General features: G+C 39.3%; 4 non-coding genes across 4 annotated transcripts; all 4 read left to right on the forward strand.

Annotated features, from left to right (window-relative positions):
* Nucleotides 1-3,817: 3,817 nt before the first annotated feature.
* TRNAV-AAC (transfer RNA valine (anticodon AAC)) lies at nt 3,818-3,890 on the forward strand. Its single transcript has one exon. It is a non-coding gene; the product is annotated as a tRNA-Val (tRNA).
* A 1,853-nt stretch (nt 3,891-5,743) lies between these two features.
* Nucleotides 5,744-5,816, forward strand: TRNAV-AAC (transfer RNA valine (anticodon AAC)). Its single transcript has one exon. It is a non-coding gene; the product is annotated as a tRNA-Val (tRNA).
* A 9,363-nt stretch (nt 5,817-15,179) lies between these two features.
* TRNAV-AAC (transfer RNA valine (anticodon AAC)) lies at nt 15,180-15,252 on the forward strand. The gene has a single exon. It is a non-coding gene; the product is annotated as a tRNA-Val (tRNA).
* A 1,701-nt stretch (nt 15,253-16,953) lies between these two features.
* TRNAF-AAA (transfer RNA phenylalanine (anticodon AAA)) lies at nt 16,954-17,026 on the forward strand. Its single transcript has one exon. It is a non-coding gene; the product is annotated as a tRNA-Phe (tRNA).
* Nucleotides 17,027-19,763: the final 2,737 nt, after the last annotated feature.

Here is a 19,763-nt window from a genome sequence, read left to right on the forward strand (position 1 = left end):
GTCCCAGGTTCGATCCCTGGCAGGCACATATTTATTATTTAAATCGTTTGTTTCCTTTAATTCAGTTGGTAAGAACGTGGAACGAAATTTCATCATAAATTCAGTGTGAGAGCGTGAGACGGCTGTGAGATGTCACAGGATTTACACACTTTTTTCCTATACTTGTAACCACCTTCCGAAATTCGTATAAATGTTGTTTAATAAACCGAAAAAGAATCGCTTTTGGTTTTGGATATAATGCGTGCACGGCTGCGAAATTTCACGTTTTCAATAGGCCTTCGTGTAATCATATAACTTTCGACGAAGTATCTGACCAGCAATTAAGAACTCCTGTTCCATGGAAAGGGTTCATGAGGTTTTTTTCTATTTCAAATGCGTGAAGAGTGTGGAACGTCGATTCACGCGACCTTATTTTAAGTTTAGGTAACGTACCTTCTTAGTTGTACAGGTAATGTTTAAAGATCACGACTCCGTCAGTGTTTGTTGAGAACTATTCAAGCTATGACAGCTAATCAACCTATAAGTTTCGTTCTTTAACCTTTTGTTTTAAATAGGGGATAGAACTATTGCATGGATATGCGAGTTATCATCTGCAAATTACTAGTGACGGAAAAGAGTTAAGGCAATTCTTCAAATTCGTTCACCACCGACTGTTTGATGTACTTTATTTCTACCGATCGGTGGAATTGGCGATAATATCGTAACTTCCCCTACGTCTGACAATGCATACATGTTATTTGATTGGAATTGGAAATAAACGAACCACAGATAGCGACTCAAAGGTCCTAAACGCCATGTCTTGCCACTCTTACAGGGAAGAGAAGCGACAGCCTATAGAGATCATTGTTTTCTTCAAGACTTCTTGTTCTGTTTATCAATTTTTGTCTGATTTCTTTATTTTTCCAGAATGTCTTCACTTAGTAAAGGCTTTTTGCGGTGCTTAATATCTTTTTGTTGTTATCGAATCTCCTCTTTTACGTACTTAATTATAAAATTGTATTTATTTCACTTGAATATAGTGAAGATTAAATAGGTACGAGGAAATTACGATGCCACGACAGCAGAATATACATTATTCTGAAGTGTTTCCTGCTTCCAGGTGCAGCTGGTTCTTGTAAACGTTTTTGTTGAACAAGATTCTATGTTTTGGTAAAGTCATTTTCAACGAGAACAACGATATATAACCTTGAGAGACGACGTTAGTCGCCAAGAGTAGATGGTTTTTGAAGAGAGTGTTTTCAAAACAGATGAGACCTCTTCTGCACATTAGACGTTTTCCCACCGATGGGATATCCTACAACACGCGACTGTCAACGTTCTGTTAAAACAAGAGTGTCTTTACAAAATTATCATTTTAGGAGCTTGAAAGTCACCATGAAACTTTGTCGTATTGAACACCTTGAAGAAGTTGTGTGCGAGAACGAGACATCAGCCAGAGTGCGATCATCTAATTGGTCGCAAGATAAGAAATATGAAATATTTGTCGGAGGATCCATAAACATATTGAAGGATTTAAAAGACGTATTAAATCGCTTATTACGTTTTCGTGTAATAATTGTGATAAAAAAAATTAAAGTTATGAAATTCTTCTGTTCAGTTTCTACTAGAAAGAGAAAAGAATGAGTAAATTAAATTGCACGTTTAAAGGCAATTAAGCGAGGGTTGAAAACGTTGAATACTGTAGGCTCGATGATGTCGTTTGAAGACACGTTAGCACATTATCAAATTACTTTTGGCTTTGGTAGACAAGGAAGAGTGTTATTTTATTTACGGTTATATGTAAAGCTGTCATTATATTTCTGTTTGTTTAGTTTGCCAAATGAGATATTTTGAAACGTTAATGATTAATTTTGAAAACAGTAAAAGGAAGAAAACAGGAAGTGACGTGCTTGTAGTGTAGTGGTTGTCACATCCGCTTTACACGCGGAAGGTCCCAGTTTCGACCCTGGCAGGCACATATTTATTATTTAAATCGTTTGTTTCCTTTAATTCAGTTTGTAAGAACGTGGAACTAAATTTATATCATAAATTCACTGTCAGAGCGTGAGACGGTTCTGAGATGTCACAGGATTTCCACACTTTTTTCCTATACTTGTAACCACCTTCCGAAATTCGTATAAATGTTGTTTAATAAACCGAAAAAGAATCGCTATTGGTTTTGGATATAATGAGTGCACGGCTGCGAAATTTCACGTTTTCAATAGGTCTTCGTTTAATCGTATAACGTTCGACGAAGAATCTGACCAGGAATTTAGAACTCCTGTTCCATGGAAAGGGTTCATGAGTTTTTTTTCTATTTCAATTGCGTGAAGAGTGTGAAACGTCGATTCACGCAACCTTATTTTAAGTATATGTAACGTACCTTCTTAGTTGTACAGGTAATGTTTGAAGATCACGACTTCGTCAGTGTTTGTTGAGAACAACTATTCAAGCTGTGACAGCTAATCAACCTATATATTTCGTTCTTTAACCTTTTGTTTTAAATAGCGGTTAGAACTATTGCATGGATATGCGAGTTAACCACTGCAACTTACTATTGACGGAAAAAAGTTAAGGCAATTCTTCAAAATCGTTCACCACCGACTGTTTGATGTATTTTATTTTTACCGATCGGTGGAATTGGCGATAATATCGTAACTTCCCCTACGTCTGACAATGCATACATGTTATTTGATTGGAATTGGAAATAAACGAACCACAGATAGCGACTCAAAGGTCTTAAAAACCATGTCTTGCCACTCTTACAGGGAAGAGAAGCGACAAGCTATAGAGATCATTGTTTTCTTGAAAACTCCTTGTACTGTTTATCAATTTTTGTCTGATTTCTTTATTTTTCCAGAATGTCTTCACTTAGTAAAGGCTGTTTTCGTTGCTTAATATCTTGTTGTTCTTAACGAATCTCCTGTTTTACGTACTTATTTAAAAATTGTATTTCTTTCACTTGAATATAGTGAAGATTAAATAGGTACGAGGAAATTACGATGCCACGACAGCAGAATATTCATAATTCTGAAGTGTTTCCTGCTTCCAGGTGCACCTGGTTCTTGTAAACGTTTTTGATGAACAAGATTCTATGTTTTGGTAAAGTCATTTTCAACGAGAACAACGATATATAACCTTGAGATACGACGTAAGTCGCCAAGAGTGGATGGTTTTTGAAAAGAGTGTTTTTAAAACAGATGAGACCTCTTCTGCACATTAGACGTTTTCCCACCGATGTGATATCCTACAACCCGCGACTGTCAACGTACTGTTAAAACAAGAGGGCCTTTACAAAATTATCATTTTAGGAGCTTGAAAGTCACCATGAAACTTTGTCGTATTGAACACCTTGAAGAAGTTGTGTGCGAGAACGAGACATCAGCCAGAGTGCGATCATCTAATTGGTCGCAAGATAAGAAATATGAAATATTTCTCGGAGGATCCATAAGCATATTGAAGGATTTAAAAGACGTATTAAATCGCTTATTACGTTTTCGTGTAATAATTGTGATAAAAAAATTAAAGTTATGAAATTCTTCTGTTCAGTTTCTGCTAGAAAGAGAAAAGAATGAGTAAATTAAATTGCACGTTTAAGGGCAATTGAGCGAGGTGTGAAAACGTTGAATACTGCAGGCTCGAGGATGTCGTTTGAAGACACGTTAGCACATTATCAAATTACTTTTGGCTTTGGTAGACAAGGAAGAGTGTTTTTTTATTTACGGTTATATGTAAAGCTGTCATTATATTTGTGTTTGTTTAGTTTGCGAAATTAGATATTTTGAAACGTTGATGATTAATTTTGAAAACAGTAAAAAGGAAAAAAACAGGAAGTGACGTGCTTGTGGTGTAGTGGTTATCACATCCGCTTAACACGCGGAAGGTCCCAGGTTCGATCCCTGGCAGGCACATATTTATTATTTAAATCGTTTGTTTCCTTTTAATTCAGTTGGTAAGAACGTGGAACGAAATTTTCATCATAAATTCAGTGTGAGAGCGTGAGACGGCTGTGAGATGTCACATGATTTACAAACTTTTTTCCTATACTTGTAACCACCTTCCGAAATTCGTATAAATGTTGTTTAATAAACCGAAAAAGAATCGCTATTGGTTTTGGATATAATGCGTGCACGGCTGCGAAATTTCACGTTTTCAATAGGCCTTCGTGTAATCGTATAACGTTCGACGAAGAATCTGACCAGCAATTTAGAACTCCTGTTCCATGGAAAGGGTTCATGAGGTTTTTTTTTCTATTTCAAATGCGTGAAGAGTGTGAAACGTCGATTCACGCAACCTTATTTTAAGTTTAGGTAACGTACGTTCTTAGTTGTACAGGTAATGTTTAAAGATCACGACTCCGTCAGTGTTTGTTGAGAACAACTATTCAAGCTGTGACAGCTAATCAACCTATATGTTTCGTTCTTTAACCTTTTGTTTTAAATAGCGGTTAGAACTATTGCATGGATATGCGAGTTATCATCTGCAACTTACTAGTGACGGAAAAGAGTTAAGGCAATTCTTCAAAATCGTTCACCACCGACTGTTTGATGTACTTTTTTTTACCGATCGGTGGAATTGGCGATAATATCGTAACTTCCCCTACGTCTGACAATGCATACATGTTATTTGATTGGAATTGAAATAAACGAACCACAGATAGCGACTCAAAGGTCCTAAACGCCATGTCTTACCACTCTTACAGGGAAGAGAAGCGACAAGCTATAGAGATCATTGTTTTCTTGAAGACTCCTTGTTCTGTTTATCAATTTTGTCTGATTTCTTTATTTTTCCAGAATGTCTTCACTTAGTAAAGGCTGTTTGCGATGCTTAATATCTTATTGTTCTTATCGAATCTCCTGTTTTACGTACTTATTTAAAATTGTATTTCTTTCACTTGAATATAGTGAAGATTAAATAGGTACGAGGAAATTACGATGCCACGACAGCAGAATATTCATAATTCTGAAGTGTTTCCTGCTTCCAGGTGCACCTGGTTCTTGTAAACGTTTTTGATGAACAAGATTCTATGTTTTGGTAAAGTCATTTTCAACGAGAACAACGATATATAACCTTGAGTTACGACGTAAGTCGCCAAGAGTGGATGGTTTTTGAAGAGAGTGTTTTTAAAACAGATGAGACCTCTTCTGCACATTAGACGTTTTCCCACCGATGTGATATCCTACAACCCGCGACTGTCAACGTACTGTTAAAACAAAAGGGCCTTTACAAAATTATCATTTTAGTAGCTTGAAAGTCACCATGAAACTTTGTCGTATTGAACACCTTGAAGAAGTTGTGTGTGAGAACTGGACATCAGACAGAGTGCGATCATCTAATTGGTCGAAAGATAAGAAATATGAAATATTTTCAGAGGATCCATAAGCATATTGAAGGATTTAAAAGACGTATTAAATCGCTTATTACGTTTTCGTGTAATAATTGTGATAAAAAAATTAAAGTTATGAAATTCTTCTGTTCAGTTTCTGCTAGAAAGAGAAAAGAATGAGTAAATTAAATTGCACGTTTAAGGCAATTGAGCGAGGTGTGAAAACGTTGAATACTGTAGGCTCGAGGATGTCGTTTGAAGACACGTTAGCACATTATCAAATTACTTTTGGCTTTGGTAGACAAGGAAGAGTGTTTTTTATTTACGGTTATATGTAAAGCTGTCATTATATTTGTGTTTGTTTAGTTTGCGAAATGAGATATTTGAAACGTTGATGATTAATTTTGAAAACAGTAAAAGGAAAAAACAGGAAGTGACGTGCTTGTGGTGTAGTGGTTATCACATCCGCTTAACACGCGGAAGGTCCCAGGTTCGATCCCTGGCAGGCACATATTTATTTTTAAATCGTTTGTTTCCTTTTAATTCAGTTGGTAAGAACGTGGAACGAAATTTTCATCATAAATTCAGTGTGAGAGCGTGAGACGGCTGTGAGATGTCACATGATTTACAAACTTTTTCCTATACTTGTAACCACCTTCCGAAATTCGTATAAATGTTGTTTAATAAACCGAAAAAGAATCGCTATTGGTTTTGGATATAATGCGTGCACGGCTGCGAAATTTCACGTTTTCAATAGGCCTTCGTTTAATCGTATAACGTTCGACGAAGAATCTGACCAGCAATTTAGAACTCCTGTTCAATGGAAAGGGTTCATGAGGTTTTTTTCTATTTCAAATGCGTGAAGAGTGTGAAACGTCGATTCACGCAACCTTATTTTAAGTTTAGGTAACGTACCTTCTTAGTTGTACAGGTAATGTTTAAAGATCACGACTCCGTCAGTGTTTGTTGAGAACAACTATTCAAGCTGTGACAACTAATCAACCTATATGTTTCGTTCTTTAACCTTTTGTTTTAAATAGCGGTTAGAACTATTGCATGGATATGCGAGTTATCATCTGCAACTTACTAGTGACGGAAAAGAGTTAAGGCAATTCTTCAAAATCGTTCACCACCGACTGTTTGATGTACTTTATTTTTACCGATCGGTGGAATTGGCGATAATATCGTAACTTCCCCTACGTCTGACAATGCATACATGTTATTTGATTGGAATTGGAAATAAACGAACCACAGATAGCCACTCAAAGGTCCTAAACGCCATGTCTTACCACTCTTACAGGGAAGAGAAGCGACAACCCATGGAGATCATTGTTTTCTTGAAGACTCCTTGTTCTGTTATCAATTTTTGTCTGATTTCTTTATTTTTCCAGAATGTCTTTACTTAGTAAAGGCTGTTTGCGATGCTTAATATCTTATTGTTGTTATCGAATCTCCTGTTTTACGTACTTATTTAAAAATTGTATTTCTTTCACTTGAATATAGTGAAGATTAAATAGGTACGAGGAAATTACGATGCCATGACAGCAGAATATTCATTATTCTGTAGTGTTTCCTGATTGCAGGTGCAGCTGGTTCTTGTAAACGTTTTGTTGAACAAGGTTCTATGTCTTGGTAAAGTCATTTTCAACGAGAACAACGATATATAACCTTGAGAGACGACGTTAGTCGCCAAGAGTAGATGGTTTTTTAAGAGAGTGTTTTCAAAACAGATGAGACCTCTTCTGCACATTAGACGTTTTCCCACCGATGTGATATCCTACAACCCGCGACTGTCAACGTACTGTTAAAACAAAAGGGCCTTTACAAAATTATCATTTTAGTAGCTTGAAAGTCACCATGAAACTTTGTCGTATTGAACACCTTGAAGAAGTTGTGTGTGAGAACTGGACATCAGACAGAGTGCGATCATCTAATTGGTCGAAAGATAAGAAATATGAAATATTTTTCAGAGGATCCATAAGCATATTGAAGGATTTAAAAGACGTATTAAATCGCTTATTACGTTTTCGTGTATTAATTGTGATAAAAAAATTAAAGTTATGAAATTCTTATGTTCAGTTTCTGCTAGAAAGAGAAAAGAATGAGTAAATTAAATTGAACGTTTAAGCGTAATTGAGCGACGTGTGAAACGTTGAATACTGCAGGCTCAAAGAAGTCGTTTGAATACACGTTAGAACATTATCAAATTACTTTTGGCTTTGGTAGAGAAGGAAGAGTGTTTTTTTATTTACGGTTATATGTAAAGCTGTCATTATATTTGTGTTTGTTTAGTTTGCGAAATGAGATATTTTGAAACGTTAATGATTAATTTTGAAAACAGTAAAAAGGAAAAAAACAGCAAGTGACGTGCTTATAGCGTAGTGGTTATCACAGCCACTTAAAACGCGGAAGGTCCCAGGTTCGATCCCTGGCATGCACATATTATTTATTGGAAAGCGCTGGTTCTCGTCATCGAGTACAGACGTGTTTCTCGAGCTCTTATTGCCTTAGTGTAAATTTAACAGCTAAGCTTAGTGAGCGTGTAGTTATTTTTTTTGCCAGATTTTTTTTTTCCTGTTGTTTGACGATGTCTTCATCAACCAAGAAGGTCATGGAAGTTATGCGTCGTACCGTTTTTGTGGAAACGACTAATTCAAGCCATGGGGACGTTATCCATTCTGTTATTTCTACGTTTGGTGCTGCTTCGGTCACTGCTGTAGTTCCTCGCCCGGGTGGATATGAGGTAACTTTTGTTCTTCCCGCCGATGTGGATCTGGCTATAGATGCTGGTCTAATTGTAAATGGTGTGCACTGTTCGGCTAATGGTGTCACTAAACGTACTATTACTGTGTCATTTATGGACGTCCCAGAATATATCGACGATGATATTATACTAAATAAACTTAAAGATTATGATTGTGAAGTGAAAAGCCCTATTGTGTGGAAGAGGGACCAGGGCATATACTTAGGTATACGCCATGTTCGTGTGTGTTTTAGTGAGAAGTGTATCTCTTTCCCGTACGTAGTGAAAGTTTTTGATCCTTTGGGCAAGGCGGTAATGTTAAAAGTGAAGCATGATCGCCAGTCAAAAGTATGTAATTTATGTTTGGGGGCGGATCATCTATATCGCGATTGCCCCAGTTTATATGCCGACATTGTCATATGCAGGGACACGTCCGTCAACGTTGTCCCAAGCTTGTTGCTCCTCGAACTTCCTCTAGTAACGACGCTGAAGTGGCCACGCCTACTACTTCTCGTGACGCCGCTGAAGTAGACACGGCTGCTCCCTATCGTGCAGTGCTTCATGATGTTGACACCATTTCTGTTTGTCCACGCGTTGATTCGGAGGTTCCCCTTCAGAGGAGGCTGCAGCTACCCATTGGGTGGTGGACGATGTTTCTGCCCGACGATCGACGGTTTCTGGTGGGGCCAGGAACGGGATAGTAGTCACCCCTGCTGCAGGACGCAATTTTGATCGTCACTTCCCTCCACTTCCGGTTAGTGGTGAGAGTATCGCCGGCGATGTGGAGGTGCCTCTTCCTCGTCGTTGGAGGTATGCTAGTGTGGTGGCAATGTCTCCTGGTGACACTTCTAAAAGGGCAGTGGACGAAAGCGGGTGACGGACGTGCCAATACTACGGATATCTCGGGCGAAGGCGAAGGCGGTGTCGCAGCCTTAAATGTGTTTTTTGTGACAGTTTGTTTGTTTCAGTTCGTGTAAGACTGTCATTTATTGTTATTTGTACTTTGTGAATATTTGCTTAGATCTTTACATTTATTCTTGTTATTTTTTGTGTTTGTGCCAGTTTCCTTTCAATTCATGTACCTTTACTTTCTCTTTAGCATGGATTATTTACAAAGGGTGGGAGTTTTGAATTGTAATGGGTTGCGTAATGTTAGTAAGCTGGCTTATTATCTGGATTACTTTGTTACTAATTTTGATGTTGTTTGTTTACAGGAAACGTTTTTTACTGATGATTTTCATGATGTCGTACTGAAATTTTGGCCAGGTGTAGCTTTTTTTAATAATTCTCCTTCTGGCCGACAAGGGGTTGCCATCTTGTTACAGCAGTTTTTGTGTGATAATGTTACATTCGTTTCTTCTGATGGGGTGGGTAGGGTTCTGACAGTCAAATTCAGTTTCGAGTCTTTGTCTTATCTGTTATCATCTGTGTACGCTCCTCGCGATATCTCCGAGCGACGGGGAATTTTTCCAAAACTTGGAGTATTGTTTGGATGGTTGCACGGGATTGCTTGTTGTGGGAGATTTTAATTGTGTGGTGGATGTGGCACGCGATCGATTTCCGGTCCGTTTCTACCGTGACGCCAGCCGTTCGGCTTTTGTCCAGTTTCTTAATAGGTTCGATTTACTTGATGCGCATTCACTCATATCGCCGACTACACCTGGTTTCACATGGAAGCGTTTTGTTAATGGTGAGATGATGTCGTCTCGTATTGACAGGGTTTTGCTTTCTTCTACCTTGCAGGGGACTGTCCAACGTTTCCGTACGTTGTGGTTTCCTGCTACAGATCACGCTTTATTGGGCTTCGACCTTACTCTGCGGCCCGTTGTCAGAGGTCCTAATTTCTGGCACTTCAATAACCAGTTATTGAGGGATGCCGAATATGTCAAAGCCATTAAGCTGTTGATCGCCAGAAGTCGTAGTTGGTCAGTCTATGGGACTGATAAAATTAAGTGGTATGAACAATTGAAATGCGCGTTCCGTTTACTTACCGAGCGTTATTCGATTCTTCGTGCGCGGGCATCCTGTTCTCGCAAATGTCAGCTTGAGTCGTCCATCAATCGTGAGCTTCGAAAACTGTCCCGTTTCCTGGTAGGTCTAAGGTCAAATTGTATGAACTTGAAGATGCATTGGAGACTTTGGATCACGATACCATAGAGGAGCGAGGATTCGATCTCATATTCGTTGGTTTGAGGAGGGTGAGAGATCTACGTCTTACTTTCTTCGTATGGAAAAGGTTCGTCAAAGCAGAATTGAGTTTCGATCCATGCTCACTGATAGGGTGTGGAGGTGTCCGGTGTGGAAGATATCGCTGCTGTTTTACATCAGTATTATTCCGCACTGTACTCTATGGATATCGTTCTGCAGGCAGACATAGATTTCGTTATCTCATTTGTTGATCGAACTCTTTCCCGTGAACAAGCTCATATTTGTGATGCTCCATTCACGGTTCCGGAAGTTATCGCAGCTCTAGACAGTTTACCGCTGGGCAAATCTCCTGGTTTGGATGGTTTTACCTCCGAATTCTACAAATATTTTCTCTCTTTTGTTGACGACTTTTATCTGTCTTGTCTGAACTGTTCCACTCTCCACAGTTGCTCCGTACAATGTGTTCTGGGGTAATTGTTCCTATCCCGAAAGGAGGGGATCGACGGTTGGCGGCTAACAGCCGGCCTTTGATATTGCTTTGTACTGACTATAAGCTTTTGGCCAAAGTGCTGGCTCGTCGCCTTTCGTCTGTGATCTCCAGTTTAGTTTCAGATGACCAATCGGGTGTATACCTGGACGGGACGTTGCTGATACTCCGTTAACACTCGTTTTGCTATTGCAATCTTTAGCACGTACCGGCCAGGGTGGAATCTTTTGAAGCTCGATCAGATGCAAGCCTTTGATCGGGTGGCCTATGACTATCTATTTCAACTTCTTCTGCGTATGGGTTTTGGTTCTACTTTTGTTCACTGGGTTCGTCTTTGCTATACTTCTATTTCTAGTTGTGTAAAGTTTAATGGATTTCTCACTACTGATTTTGCTGTAACTCGGGGTATTCGTCAAGGATGCCCAATGTCTGCTCTACTTTACGTTCTCAGTGTCGAACCGTTACGAAATATGTTAGTCCATAATATACATATTACTGGTATTGGTGGTGATGTGTTACTCACCACGCCTTCACTTACTTATCAACATGCTGATGATACCACCTTAACCTTACGAGACGCCGAATCTTTGCCGCATGTGTTGGATGTCTGCCGAACTTTTGGCAAAGCTACTGGTGGAAGATCAACTGGACCAAGAGTCAGGGTTTGTGGATTGGATGTTTGGCCTCTTCTGCAGACTTCGTCCTTGGTGAGTTGAGAATTTCCCAGGATCCTATTCGGATTTTGGGAATAGTTTTCCACTCTAATTTCGATGTCATGCTGCAAGATACGTGGCAGGGTGTATTGCGCAGGGTATCTCGTGTCTTGGTGTCGTGGCGATTTCGTTCTTTGTCGCTAAAGGGTAAATCTCTTGTGGTGAACTCCTTGGTGGCATCGGTGTTATGGTACCCGTTGAATATACTCCCGTTGCCAAGACAGTTTGAGGCTCGATTTCGCAAATGTATACTGGATTTTATTTGGCGGGGAGGTATACATAAAGTGGCATACGGTATTCTGATCCGGAGTTATGATTGTGGAGGTATCAACTTGGTTGATGTTAATACTCGTAAACTCGCATTCCGTTTGAAGTTGTTGCAGCGTTGTTTGGATGCTTCTTGTCCTTCCACCTTGCGACAACTTCTTTCTGGATTTTTTCTTGTTATGGTAATCTCTCTTTGGGCTTTCGGATTCTTCAATGCCGTATTTTGCCACGTTTTGTGAAATCGTTACCTTTCTATATTCAGGAAATGTTTCATGCCTGGAAGGTTCTTCTTGGGGATAAAGGGATTGTCCCAGCTCCACTTTCCCCACAAATTTTTGATGAACCTTTGTTTTTCAATCCGGCTATTGTTGATGTTCGCCACCGAACATTTCATTTTCCTGAATTTATTAACGCAGGTTTGTTTCAGGTCCGCCATTTATTGTACGAGGTGCTCCCTGCTTTTCTTCCGGTGGGGGCAGTGATTGAAATGTGTACGGACGCTGACCCGTTGGCCAATGCCCGCACAATTTTTTCACATTTTCATATTATCAAGGAGGCGTTGCCTGTGGACTGGTTGTCGGTTTTGTCCACCCAGCCGGCTCCTCTTCCGTCGTCCACATGTGTTGTGGATTTATATTTTCTGGACCACCTGATAATCAAGTTCATTTTCAGGGTTTATCTGTGAGGCAACTGGTGGGACATTTACAGTTTTCACTCGCTACTAATTTCCCTGCTCCATTCTACTGGGGATATTGTTCCTCCTGAGACTGGAAACGCATTCGTAAAAACGCTTATTCTTCTTTTGTGGGTTTTTATGTTTGTGATGTGGATTATTTACTGTGGTTGTAAGCGATTACCACTAATGTCAAGCTGATACATATGGACAGACATCCCACAGGGTTGTGCACTTTCTGTTCCCAGGCGCCGGAAACCATAGACCATCTGTTTTTCCAATGTCCTTTTGTACAGCCCTTGTGGTCATATGTATATAAATTATTGGCATTTTATTTTGGATGTCCCATATCAAACTGGGTATGGAGGAGATGCCTCTTAGTGGGATCTCATCCTTCGATACCCAGAAGATGCTGGAACATATTCCGTTTGTTTACTAGTTTGGCACGTCAGGTTATATGTTCTGCTCGTTCAGTTTCTTTGGCACGAAATCGCGTCATTCATTTAATTTCCATGTTTAAAGTGCGTGTACGGAGACATATATATCTTCATTATCATAGATCTTTGTTACATAACTCATTAAATGTTTTTTATTCTCTGTATTCTTATGTTGGTAGCTTGGTAACCCAAGGTGCCCAAGGTTATTTCTTGTGTACGTTGTTAAGATAAGTTGTTATTTCATTATATTTTTGTTACCAATGAAAGATCCATTGATTTCTTGTTTGTTAATGTTCATTATAATGTTTGTTGGATTACCTGCTGTTCCAATTACCTCTTTTATTTCTTTTCCTTAATTTTATTAACTTTGTGGTAATTTTCAGCATGGTAATCTATAGAGTTATTGTTACATGCTAATTCATTAACTTGTGTTTTATTTGTTGTACTTCTGTGTATACCCCCTCGTTGAGGTGGGATAAATAAAGAGAAAAAAAAACAAAAAAAACATCCGCTTAACACGCGGAAGGTCCCAGGTTCGATCCCTGGCAGGCACATATTTAAATCGTTTGTTCCTTTAATTCAGTTGGTAAGAACGTGGAACGAAATTTTCATCATAAATTCAGTGTGAGAGCGTGAGACGGCTGTGAGATGTCACAGGATTTACACACTTTTTCCTATACTTGTAACCACCTTCCGAAATTCGTATAAATGTTGTTTAATAAACCGAAAAGAATCGCTATTGGTTTTGGATATAATGCGTGCACGGCTGCGAAATTTCACGTTTTCAATAGGCCTTCGTGTAATCGTATAACGTTCGACGAAGAATCTGACCAGCAATTTAGAACTCCTGTTCCATGGAAAGGGTTCATGAGTTATTTTTTTCTATTTCAAATGCGTGAAGAGTGTGAAACGTCGATTCACGCGACCTTATTTTAAGTTTAGGTAACGTACCTTCTTAGTTGTACAGGTAATGTTTAAAGATCACGACTCCGTCAGTGTTTGTTGAGAACAACTATTCAAGCTGTGACAACTAATCAACCTATATGTTTCGTTCTTTAACCTTTTGTTTTAAATAGCGATTAGAACTATTGCATCGATATGCGAGTTATCATCTGCAACTTACTAGTGACGGAAAAGAGTTAAGGCAATTCTTCAAAATCGTTCACCACCGACTGTTTGATGTACTTTATTTTTACCGATCGGTGGAATTGGCGATAATATCGTAACTTCCCCTACGTCTGACAATGCATACATGTTATTTGATTGGAATTGGAAATAAACGAACCACAGATAGCGACTCAAAGGTCCTAAACGCCATGTCTTGCCACTCTTACAGGGAAGAGAAGCGACAAGCTATAGAGATCATTGTTTTCTTGAAGACTCCTTGTTTTGTTTATCAATTTTTGTCTGATTTCTTTATTTTTCCAGAATGTCTTCACTTAGTAAAGGCTCTTTGCGATGCTTAATATCTTATTGTTCTTATCGAATCTCCTGTTTTACGTACTTATTTAAAAATTGTATTTCTTTCACTTGAATATAGTGAAGATTAAATAGGTACGAGGAAATTACGATGCCACGACAGCAGAATATTCATTATTCTGAAGTGTTTCCTGCTTCCAGGTGCAGCTGGTTCTTGTAAACGTTTTTGTTGAACAAGATTCTATGTTTTGGTAAAGTCATTTTCAACGAGAACAACGATATATAACCTTGAGATACGACGTAAGTCGCCAAGAGTGGATGGTTTTTGAAGAGAGTGTTTTTAAAACAGATGAGACCTCTTCTGCACATTAGACGTTTTCCCACCGATGTGATATCCTACAACCCGCGACTGTCAACGTACTGTTAAAAAAAGAGGGCCTTTACAAAATTATCATTTTAGGAGCTTGAAAGTCACCATGAAACTTTGTCGTATTGAACACCTTGAAGAAGTTGTGTGCGAGAACGAGACATCAGCCAGAGTGCGATCATCTAATTGGTCGCAAGATAAGAAATATGAAATATTTTTCGGAGGATCCATAAGCATATTGAAGGATTTAAAAGACGTATTAAATCGCTTATTACGTTTTCGTTTAATAATTGTGATCAAAAAATTAAAGTTATGAAATTCTTCTGTTCAGTTTCTGCTAGAAAGAGAAAAGAATGAGTAAATTAAATTGCACGTTTAAGGGCAATTGAGCGAGGTGTGAAAACGTTGAATACTGTAGGCTCGAGGATGTCGTTTGAAGACACGTTAGCACATTATCAAATTACTTTTGGCTTTGGTAGACAAGGAAGAGTGTTATTTTATTTACGGTTATATGTAAAGCTGTCATTATATTTGTGTTTGTATAGTTTGCGAAATGAGATATTTTGAAACGTTGATGATTAATTTTGAAAACAGTAAAAAGGAAAAAAACAGGAAGTGACGTGCTTGTGGTGTAGTGGTTATCACATCCGCTTAACACGCGGAAGGTCCCAGGTTCGATCCCTGGCAGGCACATATTTATTTTTAAATCGTTTGTTTCCTTTTAATTCAGTTGGTAAGAACGTGGAACGAAATTTTCATCATAAATTCAGTGTTAGAGCGTGAGACAGCTGTGAGATGTCACAGGGTTTACACCCTTTTTTCCTATACTTGTAACCACCTTCCGAAATTCGTATAAATGTTGTTTAATAAACCGAAAAAGAATCGCTATTGGTTTTGGATATAATGCGTGCACGCCTGCGAAATTTCACGTTTTCAATAGGCCTTCGTGTAATCGTATAACGTTCGACGAAGAATCTGACCAGGAATTTAGAACTCCAATTCCATGGAAAGGGTTCATGAGTTTTTTTCTATTTCAAATGCGTAAAGAGTGTGAAACGTCGATTCACGCAAGACCTTATTTTAAGTTTAGGTAACGTACCTTCTTAGTTGTACAGGTAATGTTTAAAGATCACGACTCCGTCAGTGCTTGTTGAGAACAACTATTCAAGCTGTGACAACTAATCAACCTATATGTTTCGTTCTTCAACCTTTTGTTTTAAATAGCGGTTAGAACTATTGCATCGATATGCGAGTTATCATCTGCAACCTACTAGTGACGGAAAAGAGTTAAGTTCCTAAACGCCATGTCTTGCCACTCTTACAGGGAAGAGAAGCGACAACCTATGGAGATCATTGTTTTCTTGAAGACTCCTTGTTCTGTTATCAATTTTTGTCTGATTTCTTTATTTTTCCAGAATGTCTTCACTTAGTAAAGGCTATTTGCGATCCTTAATATCTTATTGTTGTTATCGAATCTCCTGTTTTACGTACTTATTTAAAAATTGTATTTCTTTCACTTGAATATAGCGAAGATTAAATAGGTACGAGGAAATTACGATGCCACGACAGCAGAATATTCATTATTCTGAAGTGTTTCCTGCTTCCAGGTGCAGCTGGTTCTTGTAAACGTTTTTGTTGAACAAGGTTCTATGTCTTGGTAAAGTCATTTTCAACGAGAACAACGATATATAACCTTGAGAGACGACGTTAGTCGCCAAGAGTAGATGGTTTTTGAAAAGAGTGTTTTCAAAACAGATGAGACGTCTTCTGCACATTAGACGTTTTCCCACCGATGTGATATCCTACAACCCGCGACTGTTAACGTACTGTTAAAACAAGAGGGCCTTTACAAAATTATCATTTTACGAGCTTGAAAGTCACCATGAAACTTTTTCGTATTGAACACCTTGAAAAAGTTGTGTGCGAGAACGAGACATCAGCCAGAGTGCGATCATCTAATTCGTCACAAGATAAGAAATATGAAATATTTTTCGGAGGATCCATAAGCATATTGAAGGATTTAAAAGACGTATTAAATCGCTTATTACGTTTTCGTGTTAAAATTGTGATCAAAAAAATTAAAGTTATGAAATTCTTCTGTTCAGTTTCTGCTAGAAAGAGAAAAGAATGAGTAAATTAAATTGCACGTTTAAGGGCAATTGAGCGAGGTGTGAAAACGTTGAATACTGTAGGCTCGAGAATGTCGTTTGAAGACACGTTAGCACATTATCAAATTACTTTTGGCTTTGGTAGACAAGGAAGAGTGTTTTTTTATTTACGGTTATATGTAAAGCTGTCATTATATTTGTGTTTGTTTAGTTTGCGAAATGAGATATTTTGAAACGTTAATGATTAATTTTGAAAACAGTAAAAAGGAAAAAAACAGGAAGTGACGTGCTTCTAGCGTAGTGGTTATCACATCCGCTTAAAACGCGGAAGGTCCCAGGTTCGATCCCTGGCATGCACATATTATTTATTGGAAAGCGCCGGTTCTCGTCATCGAGTACAGACGTGTTTCTTGAGCTCTTATTGCCTTAGTGTAAATTTAACAGCTAAGCTTAGTGAGCGTGTAGTTCTTTTTTTGCCAGATTTTTTTTTTTCCTGTTGTTTGACGATGTCTTCATCAACCAAGAAGGTCATGGAAGTTATGCGTCGTACCGTTTTGTGGAAACGACTAATTCAAGCCATGGGGACGTTATCCATTCTGTTATTTCTACGTTTGGTGCTGCTTCGGTCACTGCTGTAGTTCCTCGCCCGGGTGGATATGAGGTAACTTTTGTTCTTCCCGCCGATGTGGATCTGGCTATAGATGCTGGTCTAATTGTAAATGGTGTGCACTGTTCGGCTAATGGTGTCACTAAACGTACTATTACTGTGTCATTTATGGACGTCCCAGAATATATCGACGATGATATTATACTAAATAAACTTAAAGATTATGATTGTGAAGTGAAAAGCCCTATTGTGTGGAAGAGGGACCAGGGCATATACTTAGGTATACGCCATGTTCGTGTGTGTTTTAGTGAGAAGTGTATCTCTTTCCCGTACGTAGTGAAAGTTTTTGATCCTTTGGGCAAGGCGGTAATGTTAAAAGTGAAGCATGATCGCCAGTCAAAAGTATGTAATTTATGTTTGGGGCGGATCATCTATATCGCGATTGCCCCAGTTTATATGCCGACATTGTCATATGCAGGGACACGTCCGTCAACGTTGTCCCAAGCTTGTTGCTCCTCGAACTTCCTCTAGTAACGACGCTGAAGTGGCCACGCCTACTACTTCTCGTGACGCCGCTGAAGTAGACACGGCTGCTCCCTATCGTGCAGTGCTTCATGATGTTGACACCATTTCTGTTTGTCCACGCGTTGATTCGGAGGTTCCCCTTTCAGAGGAGGCTGCAGCTACCCATCGGGTGGTGGACGATGTTTCTGCCCGACGATCGACGGTTTCTGGTGGGGCCAGGGAACGGGATAGTAGTCACCCCCCTGCTGCAGGACGCAATTTTGATCGTCACTTCCCTCCACTTCCGGTTAGTGGTGAGAGTATCGCCGGCGATGTGGAGGTGCCTCTTCCTCGTCGTTGGAGGTATGCTAGTGTGGTGGCAATGTCTCCTGGTGACACTTCTAAAAGGGCAGTGGACGAAAGCGGGTGACGGACGTGCCAATACTACGGATATCTCGGGCGAAGGCGAAGGCGGTGTCGCAGCCTTAAATGTGTTTTTTGTGACAGTTTGTTTGTTTCAGTTCGTGTAAGACTGTCATTTATTGTTATTTGTACTTTGTGAATATTTGCTTAGATCTTTACATTTATTCTTGTTATTTTTGTGTTTGTGCCAGTTTCCTTTCAATTCTTGTACCTTTACTTTCTCTTTAGCATGGTACATTTACAAAGGGTGGGAGTTTTGAATTGTAATGGGTTGCGTAATGTTAGTAAGCTGGCTTATTATCTGGATTACTTTGTTACTAATTTTGATGTTGTTTGTTTACAGGAAACGTTTTTTACTGATGATTTTCATGATGTCGTACTGAAATTTTGGCCAGGTGTAGCTTTTTTTAATAATTCTCCTTCTGGCCGACAAGGGGTTGCCATCTTGTTACAGCAGTTTTTGTGTGATAATGTTACATTCGTTTCTTCTGATGGGGTGGGTAGGGTTCTGACAGTCAAATTCAGTTTCGAGTCTTTGTCTTATCTGTTATCATCTGTGTACGCTCCTCGCGATATCTCCGAGCGACGGGAATTTTCCAAAACTTGGAGTATTGTTTGGATGGTTGCACGGGATTGCTTGTTGTGGGAGATTTTAATTGTGTGGTGGATGTGGCACGCGATCGATTTCCGGTCCGTTTCTACCGTGACGCCAGCCGTTCGGCTTTGTCCAGTTTCTTAATAGGTTCGATTTACTTGATGCGCATTCACTCATATCGCCGACTACACCTGGTTTCACATGGAAGCGTTTTGTTAATGGTGAGATGATGTCGTCTCGTATTGACAGGGTTTTGCTTTCTTCTACCTTGCAGGGGACTGTCCAACGTTTCCGTACGTTGTGGTTTCCTGCTACAGATCACGCTTTATTGGGCTTCGACCTTACTCTGCGGCCCGTTGTCAGAGGTCCTAATTTCTGGCACTTCAATAACCAGTTATTGAGGGATGCCGAATATGTCAAAGCCATTAAGCTGTTGATCGCCAGAAGTCGTAGTTGGTCAGTCTATGGGACTGATAAAATTAAGTGGTATGAACAATTGAAATGCGCGTTCCGTTTACTTACCGAGCGTTATTCGATTCTTCGTGCGCGGGCATCCCGTTCTCGCAAATGTCAGCTTGAGTCGTCCATCAATCGTGAGCTTCGAAAACTGTCCCGTTTCCCTGGTAGGTCTAAGGTCAAATTGTATGAACTTGAAGATGCATTGGAGACTTTGGATCACGATACCATAGAGGGAGCGAGGATTCGATCTCATATTCGTTGGTTTGAGGAGGGTGAGAGATCTACGTCTTACTTTCTTCGTATGGAAAAGGTTCGTCAAAGCAGAATTGAGTTTCGATCCATGCTCACTGATAGGGTGTGGAGGTGTCCGGTGTGGAAGATATCGCTGCTGTTTTACATCAGTATTATTCCGCACTGTACTCTATGGATATCGTTCTGCAGGCAGACATAGATTTCGTTATCTCATTTGTTGATCGAACTCTTTCCCGTGAACAAGCTCATATTTGTG

The sequence above is a fragment of the Tachypleus tridentatus genome, chromosome 13 (genome assembly GCF_004210375.1).
Source record: "Tachypleus tridentatus isolate NWPU-2018 chromosome 13, ASM421037v1, whole genome shotgun sequence".
In the NCBI taxonomy this organism is placed as follows: Eukaryota; Metazoa; Arthropoda; class Merostomata; order Xiphosura; family Limulidae; genus Tachypleus; species Tachypleus tridentatus.